The sequence below is a fragment of the Camponotus vicinus genome, unplaced genomic scaffold (assembly GCF_025532165.1).
Source record: "Camponotus vicinus isolate PSW18456_S1 unplaced genomic scaffold, iyCamVici1.0 SCAF_1, whole genome shotgun sequence".
NCBI classification, from domain to species: Eukaryota; Metazoa; Arthropoda; class Insecta; order Hymenoptera; family Formicidae; genus Camponotus; species Camponotus vicinus.
The window spans coordinates 29,568,573-29,585,596 of NW_028141945.1; the positions used below are offsets into that span (position 1 = coordinate 29,568,573).

Sequence of the window (17,024 nt, forward strand, 5' to 3'; positions counted from 1 at the left end):
TATTTCTCTTTTTAAAAATTATTTTTATTTCTACTTTTTCCATTGAAATTGAAATGAAAAATATTATTTAACGCACGAATAATATCAGTAATATATGAATAAAATTTGTTTACGCAACCCCACACGTATATAAATTGTTTTAATATTAAATAATATTAAATTATATTAAATTTAATATTAATTTATTAATTTATTTTAATATTTAATTAAATTATTATATTATATAAATTATATTAATTTAATAATATAATTAATTTATATAATATAATAATTTAATTAATATTATTATATTAATTAAATTATTATATTATATAAATTATTATATTTTATAAATTATTAATTTAAATTTAATATTTAATTAAATATTAAATTATATTAAATTATTAAAGACAGGATAAATATTTACATTAAATTATTACTTGATAAAATATATTTACGACATGCAGTTCTTGTATATTTATAAGATTGATAATTAAATTAGATAAACAAATTAGATATTTTTACTAATCTTCCTTATGATTCTTAAAACATTTAGTGAGTTAAATCTTTTCCCCCCATGCACATATGTATTCTTGCTTCGGTATAATTTAGTTCGTTTTATTTACAATAAAAGTCATATAAAATGCATTGCAATTCTTGTGAGACATTCGATCAGAGAACGCTGTTCGTTTTTTCGCCATTAAGGAAGATCGCTCCGATTTCGCCCGCGAGGATCTTTCGTTCCGCCGTGAAAGATCGTCGTCTAGCGTACGCACGATGCATTCCGGCGTGGCTGTAACACGGAAATGAACGTCGAGCAGTCGTAAATTCCCCCATTCCCACCGTTCGTCCGCGACTTTTGTACGGGCGATAGTATAATAGCATAAATAGCCCGTCCGCACGGTACGTTGCATCGCACGTATAAGACAAAGTGTTAAGATCCAGGGGTAGACTCGGGGCGCACAAAAAGGCCCTATTAATTATGACAGGTTGATGTACGAGCCGTGCACACGGACCCAAGCGAATGAATTCGATCCTTGGCGATCCTGAAAGAGAAAGAAAGAGAGAGAGAGAGAGAAGAGGAGAACCGGCCGCTCGACTCTCGTCTCCGACTCTTGCGCGAGGATCATGGTCCTTTTAAATCTGTTCCTCGAGCTGGGTCGGGATATCCATTTCGTAACGTGACGCTTATCTAACACTAACGAAATTATTATTGCCCGCATGCAATACATAACGTTGCATTGATTATTATTTACGAGTGTATCGATGTAAAAAAAATATATATAATATATAATAATACATATATGTGTATTATACAAATTTCTCACAAGGTTTCATAAAATGGGCAGAAAAATATTGTTGTTTAATCACTAAGCTTATGCCATATCAAAATTTACAAGAAATATCACCAATTTTATTTAGCTCATTAATGGTATAATTGGGGGTAATATTAATATATTAATTATATAAATAGTATTTGTGGAACTTATTGTATTTATTACACATTTAAATGAAAAACAGCATTACTATATAATAAAACAGATAAATTGGTTTATGTTAACATACTATCAGTCAAGATAAGTTAGAGAAAAGAAATTTTGGACTTACTTTCTTCTTCTTTCGAATAAAATAGTTGATAATTAAAATTAATTAAGAAAATAATTTTTATAGATTGGAAACTCTTATAACATGAAAATTTAATACATGAAAGGCTACGCTGTCTAAAAAGCATCATATATTTTCGAGATTATTTTTTAATTAAAAAATATACATTTTTTATTGCGTGAAATATTTGTGTTAGATTAAAAATAATGTAGCAAAATGAATATATTTTTAACGTTAGATATTAAGTTTCCTTCGACATGATTAGATATTAATTATCAAATTTTTTTCTTTATTCTTGTCTTTATTTGCAGCCAAATTTTTCATCTCCGTAACGAGAATTAACGAAAGCAAGTAATTTACTTTAAAAATTATGAACGAGCGAATCGTTATTTGGATATCTCGCGCGATCGCTGGATCGGCCAGATATTTCTTTAATAAGCGTAAAGGCGATCTTTCTTGTTTTTTCATTCTCTCTTTCTTTCGGCATGGCGTACTTATGGTAATCCAGCTGATGCGTTTTATCGACAATGGCAGGACGGTACCGCAAGTATTAAAAGCTTCGCCTCCCCTGTCAACCCTTTCTTCGAGCCCTCGCTCCCGGGGGATGCACCCTATCATCGGTACACTCTCGGTCTCTCCCCGGGGAGACAATGATGCCCTCCCCCCGATACATCCTCCCTCTCTCTATCCCGACCGTCACTCTCTTCTTCCTGCTCTCGGATCTCAATCGTTCGCAAAAAATCTCATTTATCCATTGTGTTCCGCGTTACCCGGTGAAAGGAGAGTCGAGAGAGAAGAAGAGAGAGGCGGAATAGAAAGAAGAATGAGAAAGGGCATATCTATTCTTGCTCTCTCGGTTTCTAGCTCGTGCAGGTTATGCACTCCGGCGTTCTTGTAAGACGTGTTTATTAAGGCGCGTCCCCGTTTTCTCTCCCCTCTCCTTTTTTTCCCTCCCGATCCTCGTCTCCTCGTATCGGAGGTCGCGTTGAATGGATCCCGGGGATCGAAACGCGCGCGCGCGGTCCACAGGGCCCGATGACTTGCTTGCGCATTTCATCACGGACTGACCCGTCGCGGGCCGTTTGCAGCGCGTGAAGAGATCCTCCTTTTTTCCAAGCCGATGTCTCGCTTCACCTGCGAGTTTTAGCGGCACCCGGAATCGATTCTTTGCGGCAACGTGATGCTCTTAGCGTAGGAAATCGATAGCATGCGACGTCGTTGATTTTATACATCGTTATACAATACATCCCGATCTCCTGTAAAATCATCCCTAGACGTTAGGCCTTTAGAAAATGCACTCAGGTTTCAGTCGCGATCGATTATAACTAAATACAGAACGTATAGAACCGCAATGAGGTGTTTAATAAAAAGTTATTACTTAGTAATATCTTTTTAAGGTATCGATAATAAAGACTATTTCAAATTTTTTTTTAAACAGCAAAGAATTTTTATTTATTCGGAATAAGCTGCTTTAAAATTTGTTTAAACATAACGAAAGTTTTATTAAATGTGTCTTTTTTATAAAATTTTTTAATAATATATATAATATAATAATTTTTTAAATTTAATTACAATATAATTTTTTAAATTAAATTTTTTAAGACAAATATATAAGTATAATAATATAATTGTTTAAATTAAATGTCTCGATAAATCGCGAATAGAAATTAAAACCAAGTATAATTGATATAAATTTATTAAATGTTTACGAAAATTTATTTTGTAAAACTACTATTCACATGTATGTTTAATCACTTAGAACTTGAAAACTATCAACATTCTTTATCATTCTGGAAAAATTCAATTTGAATTGAAGCAAAGAACTCGGCAAGTGTTTCAGAGCACTTCTGTATACACGCGAGATTGCGTGAATAATACGAATTGTCGATGTCATGGTACGCGTTTGCGCGTACGCGCTTGCACGCCGAAGGAGAACAGGGGTGAGGGGCCACAGAGCCAGAGATGGAAGGAGAAAACTGCAGATTGGGATCGAGAAAGAGAGAGAGAGACACAAAGAGGGATGCGACGAACATTGGGGTGCAAGTTTCGAAGCTACTCGCTCGTAGTACATGTGGGTGTAGGTGGCTCTCAGGGGCTGCAGAGATGCGAATGAACGGATTAAGGGATGATCCCTCGGCACGGGAGAGGCGCCCGCCCTGTCGGCGACGTTAACAGGATTGACGATTAACGTGTGGGTGGTTAGTATGCAACCGTTTTCATTGTTGCCAGTCGGGGTGTAGGCCTCTCACGATACAGCGAGAGAGCAGCGGAATGGTTCCCTTGAATATTTAACGGCCGGGAGATGCAGCCGAACGGGAAAGAAACGGGAGCGCGATAAGGGAAAGCAAAGATGGGCCCTGTACCAGGACATTATCGCGTACCGTTTCGTCTCTTGATCCGGGATTGGATCTTCGTCGATTTCGCTTGGCTACTTCTGGACAAAAGAAGAAAATATGTCTTCTTTTTCCATATGCAAATTTTAAAAGTTTTGCGATGCTTTTTTATTTAGCAACTAATTTAATTATTTTAACAATTTATGCTAATATATTAATCGAAACAAGATTATATTAATTTTTAATTCATTCGGCTTTTCACTTTTATAATAATAAAATTTCAACATTGTCTCGCTAATATTTACTATATTATTATTTTGATGAATAATATAACCGGCGAGTCATGTGATTCTAGCTACATAATTTTCATAAATCAAGAAAATACAGTCACACACACTAGAAAGTAGCCACGAGATCGTTCAAGCGGAAACTGAGAACCGACCGACCGGCCGTTCTTCTTTTCTACGGCGTATTGTTTCGGTTATGGGCGATTTTGGCCGGGTCTCGGGCCACCCTGCTGATTAATGCTTATGTAATTCATTGCACGAGACGTTAAAGGCATAATCTCCGCGGCCTAACTGGCGGCCCCCGTCGTCTCGTTTTCCTCCTCTTCCCCCTTCGTTCGGGCATATCAGTTACCGCGGACAGGTATGTGCGCGGAGCAACCCATTGGGGCCCCACCTGGCGCGCACGGACTGACCGTGGTTTTGTTTCTCACGAGCAACAAGGGGCACGAGCGCCATTGTTTATATATAGTATACGGAGTAATTACCTTTCGGGATCTCGTCGTCGCCGCTGTCGTTGTCCGCTACAGGGACCCACGGTCCCTTCTCTTGGCCTACGGGCCCTCGTTCTCCCTCCTTTCCTTTAAGGATAATCGATCTCCCTCATGTTTTTGCCCTCGACCACGACGCTATCCAGCGAGAATCTCTCGATTTCATTCTAGTTATATTAATATTTGATTGTCAATAAAGGTTGCGTAATATACGATATAATATTTTAGTATTCTTATAACAATTATCATATTTTTATTTATGACAATAGTACGAAAATTGCCTAATATTTTTATAAAAATCGGAATATTATTTCCTATAGTCTTGCATATTTTCCTATAATATATTGCGATTATTTCCAAAATTTTAATTTTAGCAAGACAGACAAGAAGATACAAAATTCTAAAGCTTTAGACTCAAGTCAAATACTTTCAAGCCCGAAAATGAACACAGTATACAGGGTGTCCCATTTTAAATAACGACCTCAAATATCTCCCGAATAATACGTTTTACAGAAAAATGTTTCAGACAAAAGTTGTATGGTTTCGAGGGGGCCATAAGATGATACCATTGGTTTGACCTTGAAGAGTCATTTGAAGGTCACGTGAAGGTCACTTCAATTTTTTTAAATGGAACACCCTATATATTTTTGCACATTCTTGTAGATCATCTCGAGAGCTTTCCAAAACACTATAATTAAGTTAGTTTTCATTAAGTACTTTCCGAGTTATGAGGCTTGAAATAATTTCTTAATTTTACATAAACCATAAAATATCTTGTAAAATATTCATTTCTCGATTATCTTACCTTAATACTTTTATGTACAAAATAATGAGAGGAATCAATTGGTGTAAAGAAAACACATAATTGTTTCGAAAAAAAAAATGTAATTTGCGATTAACAATTGCATTTTTTCTTTCGAAACAATTATGTGTTTTCTTTACACCAATTAATTCCTCTCATTATTTTGTACATAAAAGTATTAGGGTAAGATAATCGAAAAATGAATATTTTACAAGATATTTTACGGTTCATGTAAAATTAAGAAATGATTTCAAGCCTCATAACTCGGAAAGTACTTAATGAAAACTAACTTAATTATAGTGTTTTGGAAAGCTCTCGAGATGAGCTACAAGAATGTGCAAAAATATATAGGGTGTTCCATTTAAAAAAATTGAAGTGACCTTCACGTGACCTTCAAATGACTCTTCAAGGTCAAACCAATGGTACCATCTTATGGCCCCCTCGAAACCATACAACTTTTGTCTGAAACATTTTTCTGTAAAACGTATTATTCGGGAGATATTTGAGGTCGTTATTTAAAATGGGACACCCTGTATATAGAGGGAATATTGTCCTTCGTTTAAATTCTACCTCTGTGTATCGCAATTTGCATTCTTTGAAATTATTATCGACTTTCATAATCTTCTCTTAATCTTGGATTCTCTAAGAGGGATTTTTTCCTAAGAACTCTGCGCACAATCGATCGGGAGGAGGAAGGACTGTGAGAGGAAAGAGGATCGCAGATGCTTTTCAGAATATTCGCTAATATATCGAAGCGGGCTCAATAATCATTGGCGAGGCTGACGGTCAGCGGTCGGGCCGTCTATTCACGCGGTGTTACGCGGCCTTTCACGGATATCGGGTTGCCCATTAGCAACTAGAGAGGCTGTCCAGTAATTACGGCTTAATTAATCTCCCGGTGCCGTGCTCCTTCTCTCCTCCCGGTCCTGCCGACTGATTAACGTTCGCCACTCTCAAAGGAAGAGCCGACCGCGCGATGACCTCTTGCGCCGAAAACCAGCTACCAGCTTCTCTGTATACGCGCTCGCTCTCGTTGACCAGCAAGCGCTGGTTACATTATCCTAAACGGTTCATCATGTCGTAAATTCTTGTGCAGAAATACACATCAAAGCAAGCATATTACAAGTTAATGTTAAATATATTTTTTTCATTTTTTATTCAGTTCGACGACGACAGATAATATTCTACGATATATTTTACGATTTTATTATCCTAATTAATTGTAATATTTTTTTTTTATATAAAATCATCTTGACTCCTCAAACAACGAGTTGCGTGCTCGAGAAAAGGTACAAGTGCTGACGCTTGTTTTTAGATGCGTATCCCCTTGTGCGACGCGCTAACGCTCCTCGCTTCTCTTTGCATCTAATTTAGCTTTTGTAAGATCTCTTCCAGTCGCACAGGTGAACAGGTAGACGGGTAAACAACTGAATCAGCTTACCATTTTTCGAGGGGCGCAGGGAAGCGTCCCCGCCGGGTTGCTGCTGAGTCGTCGAGCGCGCTCGACTAAGATTCATGGAGCAGAAAAACACTAACGCGCGCATTGCGTTCCCGCGCGGTGGAAGGATAATAGGAGGGGATTTTGTTACGTAGTCACGAGTCTTCGTCGCCATTGTCTAGCTAATTATGAAATACTGCCGGAGAAATACAGCTCGGACGAAGCGATTGTGACAGACGACGAAGGGTTGACCGACGAAGTGTCTCTTAGGCTTCGACGAGCTTTATTGACTTTGGTAATGGCTATGCTGTATGTCGCTACAACGAATATAACATGATCGTTTACAGTAGTCGCATTCGTAGAGTTAAAATAAGGGAACATTTCTGTTTAAACCTAGGATACGTTTGTCGTTAGATTAGTTAACTCGAAACGTTTCAGACTGTCAACATTTTTCTAAGTGGTTTCATATTGTAATTTGATTTCTTTAATGCATTCAGGGATATTTAATGAACAAAAAATTATAATTGATTTAATTATAAAATAATAAAGTAATAATACAATAATTTTAAATTTTACCTAATTAAATATTAATAATAATAAAGTAATAATACAATAATTTTAAATTTTACCTAATTAAATATTAATTTATATATAATAATAAATTATAGAAAATATAGAAAAAGATACACGTCATTTTTATTAAACATTTTTGTAAAATGTGCTTTTTATTTGAAAACATTCAATTTATTAAAGCTGCTTCGCATTTTTGCGCAAACTAACGGTAACGCTAGGAAAACCGAGTCAATCAAGAATGTCGTCCTCAATAGCCGTTAAAATCGAGCAGACAGGCGCGTCAGTCGAAGGAAGCAACAAATCGAAGAGCGAAACGCCAAGAAGCTTTCGCGCTCGAACGATCGCCCCTCATCAATTACACGGCTGCCTAATTAACCGCGTCGAACTATTTTACGATACCGGTTGCGCCACGATAATTATTTATCGCACGCCACATCGATATCCTTTATGCGATGGGTCTCTTATCCATGATTTCTCACCTATAATAAATCACGCGTAAACGCGTAATAATCGCGAAATCATAGATATTTTCTAACGACGTCCAGTAAATCCGTCGTTAGCGCAGCTATAACGCCTCAATATTTTATAGAAAAGAGAAGATCAAATTTATTATTCTTTAAAAAATAGTAAAAATGCTATTTTATGTATATGATTATATTTAATTATATAGATTAATTTAATTATATTTAATTATATTTAATTATATTTTGTCTTTAATTGTAAAGATGTTTTTTTGAAAAATTATAAATAAAATGTAATTCTTGGAATTATTTATATGTTAATATTTCAAGAGGCGAGGGAAACTGATCAGAGATTAAAATTAAGATTAAAGCTCACAATATTATGGAAATTTTAATTATTAAACAATCTTGTCTCTTTGGCAACTTGAAATTCCATTTTACCTGCAAATTATACTTGCAATAAACTCAACGCGATCGCGATCGATCGACAACCAAATTTCCGTGGATAGGGTCAGGTCGCATCGCAACACCTGTCGTTAATGCATAGCCGTGCGCGATCCTAAAGGAGCATTACTGTCAGCCTCTCTTGGTAGTTCGTTAATATTTCTCTGCCGCAATCTTACGTGGCGCGCCGTACCTTTTATCGAGCGGGTCCTTCTCTCTCACTCTCTCTCCCTCTCTCTCTCTTTCTTCCTCTCGCGCGCGTTCTCATTCTCGCGGGGCCCAATCGATACCGGCACGCTCATCAGCGTCCGACGTTAACGAGTAACGTTCGGACACCTAATGATGGACAAGTTTTCTCCTTGAGGTATGCCAGCCGGAATTGAATCGAGATGCAAATTACAGCGGCCCGGACCCGCGCTCTTCGCGCCTCCCCACAAATAGGGCCGCCGTCCTTAATATCGTGCTCGCGCGAGCGGCTATGCGATGTATCTACTAACGATCGGCCACAATGAGTAATGGAATTTATCGTGCGAGCTGTTCGCCAGACTTGGCTCGAAAGTCTTTGTGAACTTTAGTGCCGGTAGTACTTTCTTGCCAAAGAGCGTATATACAAGCGAGAACGTAATCGCGGACTGTGCTCATTAATCTGGTTAACGAGATCATGAGTTTATTACTACATGTAACGCGAATATTTTCCATATAGCATGCGTACGGACAGCCCATGCCATGTTATCTACATGTAATTTGCCGTCGTGTATATGATCTACCAATAAACTTCCACGAGAAGACTGCTTCATCCTGATGTACTTCATGGGAAGAGATTATTAAAATTATTAATAATTTCCTCGGACAATTTTACAGCTTTTTCTTAGCTAAAAGGAGTCATTACAACGTTATGAAAGATTCATCTGTGCTAAGAAAATTATCATAAATTTTCTAGAATGACGAAATAAAGAATTTTACTGTTAAAACTAAAGATGAAAACAATTTATATCAACACTTGTACTACTTCATTAAAAAAATTATTTTTATAACTTATTTTTTCTAAACTAATCTAATTCGTTTTTTTTATTTCCTATAGGTACCGGTCATTAGTAATTGTCATTCTGCCATTCCACCTGATAAGAGTCACCGATGGAAATTCTGTGAGTACTCTTGTGCAATTGTTTCGTAAAACGATTCTAAAAAATCACATCGCAGTAGTTTAGCATGATTTTCCGATTCAAAATAATAGCTCGATGCACGCGAGAATCAAAGGAGGCTAGGCTACCGTGAGAGGCGCCGGTAATTATTTGCCGAGGGGTGTCAACGAGACTAATGACGTCCGTAGATGGCGAGCGCTTTCGACGGGTTGCGTTGCTCGTCACGTTGACGCAACAACGATTCCGCGTCATTCTCTCTTTCGTCTCGCTCTTCTCTCTCCGGCTAATCATCCTCAATCATAATCACGCGCGATCGTCGCGTCGATCAGACAGATTGCGCTTTATCGCCGGAATTAACGTATGGCATGCCTTGCAGCCGTACTATATCTGCAGATTCCTTTTGCCTTGCGTTACTATTATACATCGACTCTATCTCGCCGTCTGCGATGTATGTGCTGCACATTGTAAATAATGTTTATTTGTTCGTTTTTTATTTATTTTTATTGATTTAATTAAACGAATAAAATCACGCTAAACTGCAGAAGATAAATAGCAAGATATTTTGTCGGGCTTTTGTTTACTTTCAAGCGGGTTATTTAGGATAATTTTTTAAAAAACTATGTTATATTTTCTACATAAAATTTGTGTAATAAAAAATCTTGTTATAAATAATATTTAATAATAAATTTAAAATAAATATTTGACGTAAATTACACTGGATCTTCAATTTTTAGCAAGAAACTAAAATTTGCATATCTTTAATTTCCAAATATTTTATCTCATAATTTTATATTAACTGTTTCAACCGAGTTCTTTTGAATATATACGTTTAAAATTCTTACAAACAGTAGCGCACGAAACAGAATATGCTAGAGATTGTAAAACGTTTTTCTCGTACGTGCTTTTTTTGTATCTTATATGCATATTCATACAATGTGTGTAAAAAAGCTGGAAATTTGCTTAACATATTCATATCGCGGCAATTAAATAATAACGGGCTTCTTGAATAATAATCCTGTCTTTACGAAGCTCCTTTTTTTACGAGTGCGCGCTGAAAATCGAACAACGGTCTCGGGATTTCGGTTTTGAACATCCGGTTAAAGCGCAGAACCGGGGAATGGGTTTTTAATCAGGGTATTCCGGACAATGGGCTCCCCAGGGGGCAGCAGCCACCCTTGTAGTACCTTTCTTCGCCCTTCGTATATCGAGGTGCCTTGAAACACCCTATCGTGCGTGAGGAGTTTCTCATTATTGCCAGTACAGCCTATATCATTGATAGTATAGTAAATTTTCTTTCGCGCAATTTATCACGTTACAATCAATATAGAAGCACAGAGAAAAGATGGTAGGCTTGTCATAAATAGAATCTTAATCATAAGAATTTTGAAACAATGAAAAAAATTTTATTCATATTTTTTAACAACATTTTTTTTCTTTATAATTACTCTTTTATATTTTTAATAAATTTTCTTAATTATTATATGAGCTGGCTACAAATAAGTTTGTTAAATAAATATTATTATCCAAATCTGGTAACATAACAAATAAAGAAAAATGGAAAAGCTGTACAAATAAATAATTGAATCTATATGTATTTATTTATATGATTATATCAAAAAATAATAAAATAATTAATGACAAAATCATTATTTCAAAAATAATACATTAGGTTTATAGTATAAAAAATACATTAGATTTATTTATTAAAAATTAAAATAGTTTATATTGAAAAATTAATACTTTGGTCTATTAAATTTAAGAAGCTTTTTTAATTGTTAATTTTAGATAAAACATATTTTGTATAAAGGTAAAATCATAAAAGAAGAAATTTTAATTGATAAAATCTAATGATATTCATGTGTATCAATAAATGATATCAATCGAGATTTAAAATTTCGGAAAATTTAAGCAAATCCTTCCCGCATCAAACACTTGCTCAAGAAACCGGTAGCCGGTGTATTAATTCGAGCCGGGGTGGTTACAGGAGGGTCAGAACGGGTCATTACCACGGTTACGAAACCACGCTCTCGCGGTGCGCCGAGCGTGGTTGAAAGTGAAACCGCGCGGTGCAATCAACGACGGCCATATGTCGCTCGGTGACGTTACGCGCGTCGTCAATCGAGGGGAAACGCGATTCGATCCCTTCCGGCGCGTCTCCCCCGACGCCCCCTGCCTGTCACTCTACCACTCGAAAAACTCCCCCGTGTCTTCTGTATTTCTCTCATTCGCATCGACTTGTGTCCCGCGAATCTCAGTCATTACCATTGCATCAGATTTGGCAAGTTCACTGTTCGTCATTTAGTTTTGAATATATAAAAAAAGAGCCTGCAAACGCTTTTTTTAAATATAAATTATTAAATTATTTAAATATACATTTTTTTAAATTATTATTTAAATATAAATTAGAATTAGGAGTGAAAAAATGATGAATTTTTCACTTTCAGAAAAAATAGAGAAGATATTTTCTTGTTTTAGTGTCTCATAGTTATTGATCAAGTTAAAGAAATTAATAATTATATTTGACAATTTGATTTTAACTAAATATTTTTATAACAATTTACACTTGCACTTAAGTCAATGAATCAATTGGAAAATGTTACGTTAACGATCTCTTCTGATATTATTCATAAAAGTTTCTTTAACCAGCTGCCCCCTTCTTCGTCCTCGGAGCTTTTCCATTTAGTATTGTCGAGAGCGCGCAGGAAAGGTTAAACGTTCGGCCGACGGATGACTGATGCGGATCTCACCTGCATCTGGCATCTGCAGTCGATCGACTCGCGTCGACGTAACATTTTCCGTGAAATTTTGCAATTCGCTTAGTTCGCACCGTCACGGAATCTGTTTCCTCGGAGCTGCCAATAAAGCTGTTTACACACGAGAGGACTTCAGGGGAGATTAATGATGAAACTCTATGAAAGTTTCTGCGCGGTTAAATGGCCCCGGCCGGTGTTTGATATAGAACCATTAGCGTTCCCTACAGAACTGGTATCCGATTCTCCTTCATTCCTTGGAATCGTCAAATTTTCTCTCCGGTTTGTACCGAATCGTTAATGATCGTGCACGAGATGACCATTGTCCATTTTCGGGTCATCGAAAGTAAATAGAACCGCGCGTCGCACTGCATTTTGTAAATTTCCGGCAAATAGATGTTTTTTCAAAAAATGTGCAAAATTAAATATTATTTCTGTCTATAATTTATTTTTTATTCGTTTATTTTCGTTCTTTTCACGATATTTTAAAATATCATCAATATTAAAAATATATACTTGTCAATGTATAAGAATTATATATTTAAATATCTCTAAAATTTAAAATTATAAAAATTATATATTTTTCTCATAATGATATATTGATAGCTTGTCCAAATTTTAATAATAATAACAATATAATATTACGCTAATTTTTTTCTTTGATCTTATTTTGAAAGAAATTAGTTATTTAATTTCTTCATGGATTGCATTTAATATTGATACTTAAATTTAATGCTAATGTTTCTCGGAGGAACTTATTAATTAAAAAATTCTTTTTTAATTTTCGAAAAATGTTTCATCTTTGAACGAAGAAAGTTTGCCTATGTCGTACGGTCGATGACTCGAAACGGACGACCGTAAATAATAACAAGACAGTTGCCGATTTGAATTTCCGTGAGACCGACCAGAGCAAGGAGCCCCGAAAAACCATTAATTTATCGTAAACGCGTCGAAGGCCGACCGGTGAGTCGGACGGGGAGGAGGGCTACTGACCAATGAAGAAGGGGGCGCAGGGGGGGGGGGCTTCGTCGAGGTGCAAGGGTCCCGTTCCCGGCAAAATCCCTCTCGCAATCTTGACCCCGGATAATCATGGGACAGGTGATCCCAAAACTGGACGACTGACCGGTAACTTCGTCCACCAAGACGAAGGGTCAAAATCTCCCCTATGCAAATGTCCCGGTAGAGGGTTCCTCCCTTACGTGGTATCGCTTGATTTATCGCTCAATTCGAAAGAGAAAGGTCCGGCCGATCTCCGTCTTTTCCGATTGTGATTCGAATTTCACGCAAAGTGCCGAGAATTTCACCACGATGCTGTTCACTACGAGGACACCTTGGTCTGCATTTTATTCTCGCGTTTAATGCTGAATATATCTAAATGTGAGTCAATTTGTACTCTTGGTACATGAGGTATATTACAATCTAATATTATAAAATTATAAAGATAGTCACACACACGTTTAGGGGAGTGATAATTATATTTCTAAAGATTACAATTAAATGTAAAATAAGAATTCCAGTTTTTGTTTCATAAAGAAAAACACAAGTTCTTATTTCATTTAAATTGCTTATCCTATTGTGCCATTATCTTCATCACTTTTCAAGAATAAGAATAATTACTACTAAAAGATCAGCGATCACGGCAGCTTTTAACGCCGTCCGCGACGAGTAATCAAGCGCCTTTTTCATTACAACAGTTACCGCTCTCATTGCGATTTCAGTCCTTAAATCGTCGTAGTCCTCCTTCGCCTCCGATCTCTCTGTCTACCTCCGTCCATCTCTCTGTCTTTCTCGCTCGGACATTCTCCGCAGAGCAGTTTCTTTGGCCGGCGATAAAACGGGACGCAATAAAGGAGGAAGCGTTATTAGGACTACGTCCTTTTGCTCGGCGAATCCTAAGCCCGGGAGAGTCTCGACCGGCTCCGACAACCATCGACGACAAGGGGTTGAACCGCTGAACCTCCAGAGACAAATCCGACGATGAAACTCAAGTTTCGAGCTCTTGTCTCTTACTGTCTTTCTCTCTGTCTCGCTTGCGCGCAGTTCATAAATAAATTAATTAAGCGCAGCAACTGATAATGTTAAAATAATACCGCTTGCGGGACACAATGGGGTAGTAGTGAGCGAAGAACAGTGGAAACGGACGACGAGAAATACATGTATATATATAAAATATATATACATATCTGGTCTCTCGCGCAGTTCTTAAACTCGCTCCTCCCGGAGTTAATTTCGCGGCATTAACAGTCGAAAGAGTGCGAACAAAAGGGCTCCGAGGGTAGAGAAGACAGATAAGGGATGGAAGGAGGCAAACGCAGGAAATATGAACACACTCATAATGCAGGCGCCGCCTCCACCGCCGCCACCGTTGTCGTGATCGTCGTCGTCGTCGTCGTCGTCGTCGTCGTCGTCGTCGTCGTCGTCGTCGCGACGACCGCGAGAGCAGTGATTCTCTCCCTCGGATCTGAAACTTATAGTCGTATAAATATTTTTTTGGACGCTTTCCGGTGCTCTTTATTTCTCTCTTTCCTTTTTCTCTTAATTTCTCGATTTTACAAAAGTCAATGACAGTGATAAAGGATTAATGATGCCTCCTTAACCGATATAAGATAGAGTTCGAAAGCACGTAAAGATGTTCTGGTTTTAACTCTGTTTCGTTAGATGAATTTAGTCAAGAAACAAGAAATTATTCATTCCAACGAGACGGAAATGTAAACATTGTTATTTGTAAAGGAGTGATTTCTCATTTCGCAATCACACTTATGTTTGATCAAAGTGCATAATCACGAAATTTATAATATATAAAGTAAAAAATATCACACACACGTGTGTGTAAGTGTAGATCTATATATAACAAAAAGTTTAAAAAATCTTCATTTACACATATGTATGTATAACATGTGTTTTTCAATGAATTTACCATTTATTACCTTTAATATGCAAGCAAATTAAACAAATCAATAATGCACCTTGAACGAAATAAAAGGTGAGTAAGGAAAGCAATCGATAAATTGCAATGTTAATCGCGATTACGCGAATATCGCAAGGATGAGAACCACGTTCGGAAAAAAAGTCAGCGCTACTTTATGTACACGGAGCAAACAAGCCCGAGAGTTCGGTAATAAACCTATCAAAGACGTACGGCAAGATTACACGGCCATCGGATGCAGGGGCGGGTAATATCTACGCTCTTTGCGAAAAGTTGAAAGATTGGAAAAATATCCGGATCGCCGTTTGCATTTTGCGAACCTGCTCGCGACTCAAACGAGCAACCAACTTTCTCAGTACTTAATTAATAGCACAAGATAAATATTTGCTCAACGAAACGTGCCGCATTTTTTCTTCGCGATTGATCCGTGACATGAAACGTGTATATGTGTTGATGCAAAGAGATTTTCGAATCGATAATATTTAATATGTAATGCATATCAAGTGTTATAAGATTTAATGAAATGTTTATTATTATTTTTTTTCATCTCTTTAATAATCTTAGTAATCCGATGGTTTTTAGATAGCTGATAATAAATCAATTTTAAAATCAATTTTAAAATTTATATATATAACAATTTTTATAATAGTTTATTTATAGCAAATTTATACGTTTATGTCTTTATATCAAAATCATGACGAAATAGAAAATATAATACATATTTTACAATTTTATAATATTGTGTGTGTATTAATATAATTTCACAAGATCATAATTATTTTCAATTTTTACTTCCGACTGCTGCCAACCTATGGTTGGCAAAAAGACAGAGGAAGTATGCGTTTCACCGAGCTCGGATTGATTGTGACGGGTATTCTCGATAACTAACGTAGTTCGATATCATCTTTGCACATCAATTTCTTATTAATCAAGGAAGGATTTATCAAACATATAATTATCGTTATTTGTTTTATTAATAAAAAACGAAAAAAAAATAATATTATTTTGTCTATACGTCCTCTCATTGGCTGCGAGTGAATCTAAGAAGCAAAAATGATTCACCAATAAGAATCGTTCTAAGCAACCGTATAGGGAATTACAGTAACTTGAGTTGAAGTTAAGACATCTCGAAGTAGTGGCGGGAATAATAATTGACATAACTCTATATGTCAAATTATTATTGATGATAGTAAATTGTTGTCAGTAATTATTACTTAAATTGTGAAGTTATAATTATTACTTAAATTGAGGTTATAATTGTTGTGAAGTTATATTTATCAGAAACAAAGTTTTACAACAAACATGGATATATCTGAAGAAAATGTTCCTAAACAGGTAAACTTTTCTCTCTTTCTTATTCAAATTGAACTGTACATTTGCAATAATAAAAGAAAAAAAAACACGTATTATTATTAAACTCAATTTCTTTTGTAAGCTTTTCGGATTTTTCGGATATTGTGGACAAATACCACGAGTACTTTGCAAAACCGTCACGTGGCTTGAAGTGCACCGCGAAGTGTGACAATTTCGATAAATCGTCTTGAGAACGGCGAGTTAACGGGTGAGCTCAGACCCGGTTAAAAGCACGACCGAGAGGGTGGAAAAAGGTCGTTGCGTGATCCAAGGAGCGCCGTGACAGCGATGGAAACGGGAAAGGGGCAGACGATAGGAACGGCAGAGGGGGTAACTTTTGAAGGAAGGAGGGAAGCGAAGGGCCTCGTGCGTTTTCGATGTACAAAAAGTAATTACGGGATGGTTTCCGGTAATCATATCTAGAGCGCATTGAATGAGCGCAT

General features: G+C 36.6%; 1 protein-coding gene across 5 annotated transcripts in view; it reads left to right on the plus strand.

Moving 5' to 3' along the window:
- Svp (COUP transcription factor 2) overlaps positions 1-17,024 on the plus strand; it is a 315,105-nt gene that overhangs the window by 163,957 nt on the left and 134,124 nt on the right. For all 5 annotated transcript variants that reach the window (XM_083106213.1, XM_083106143.1, XM_083106065.1 and 2 more), the window contains one exon: positions 9,492-9,555. The gene's annotated coding sequence lies outside the window, so the exon portion shown is untranslated. The remainder of the gene's footprint in view (positions 1-9,491; positions 9,556-17,024) is intronic.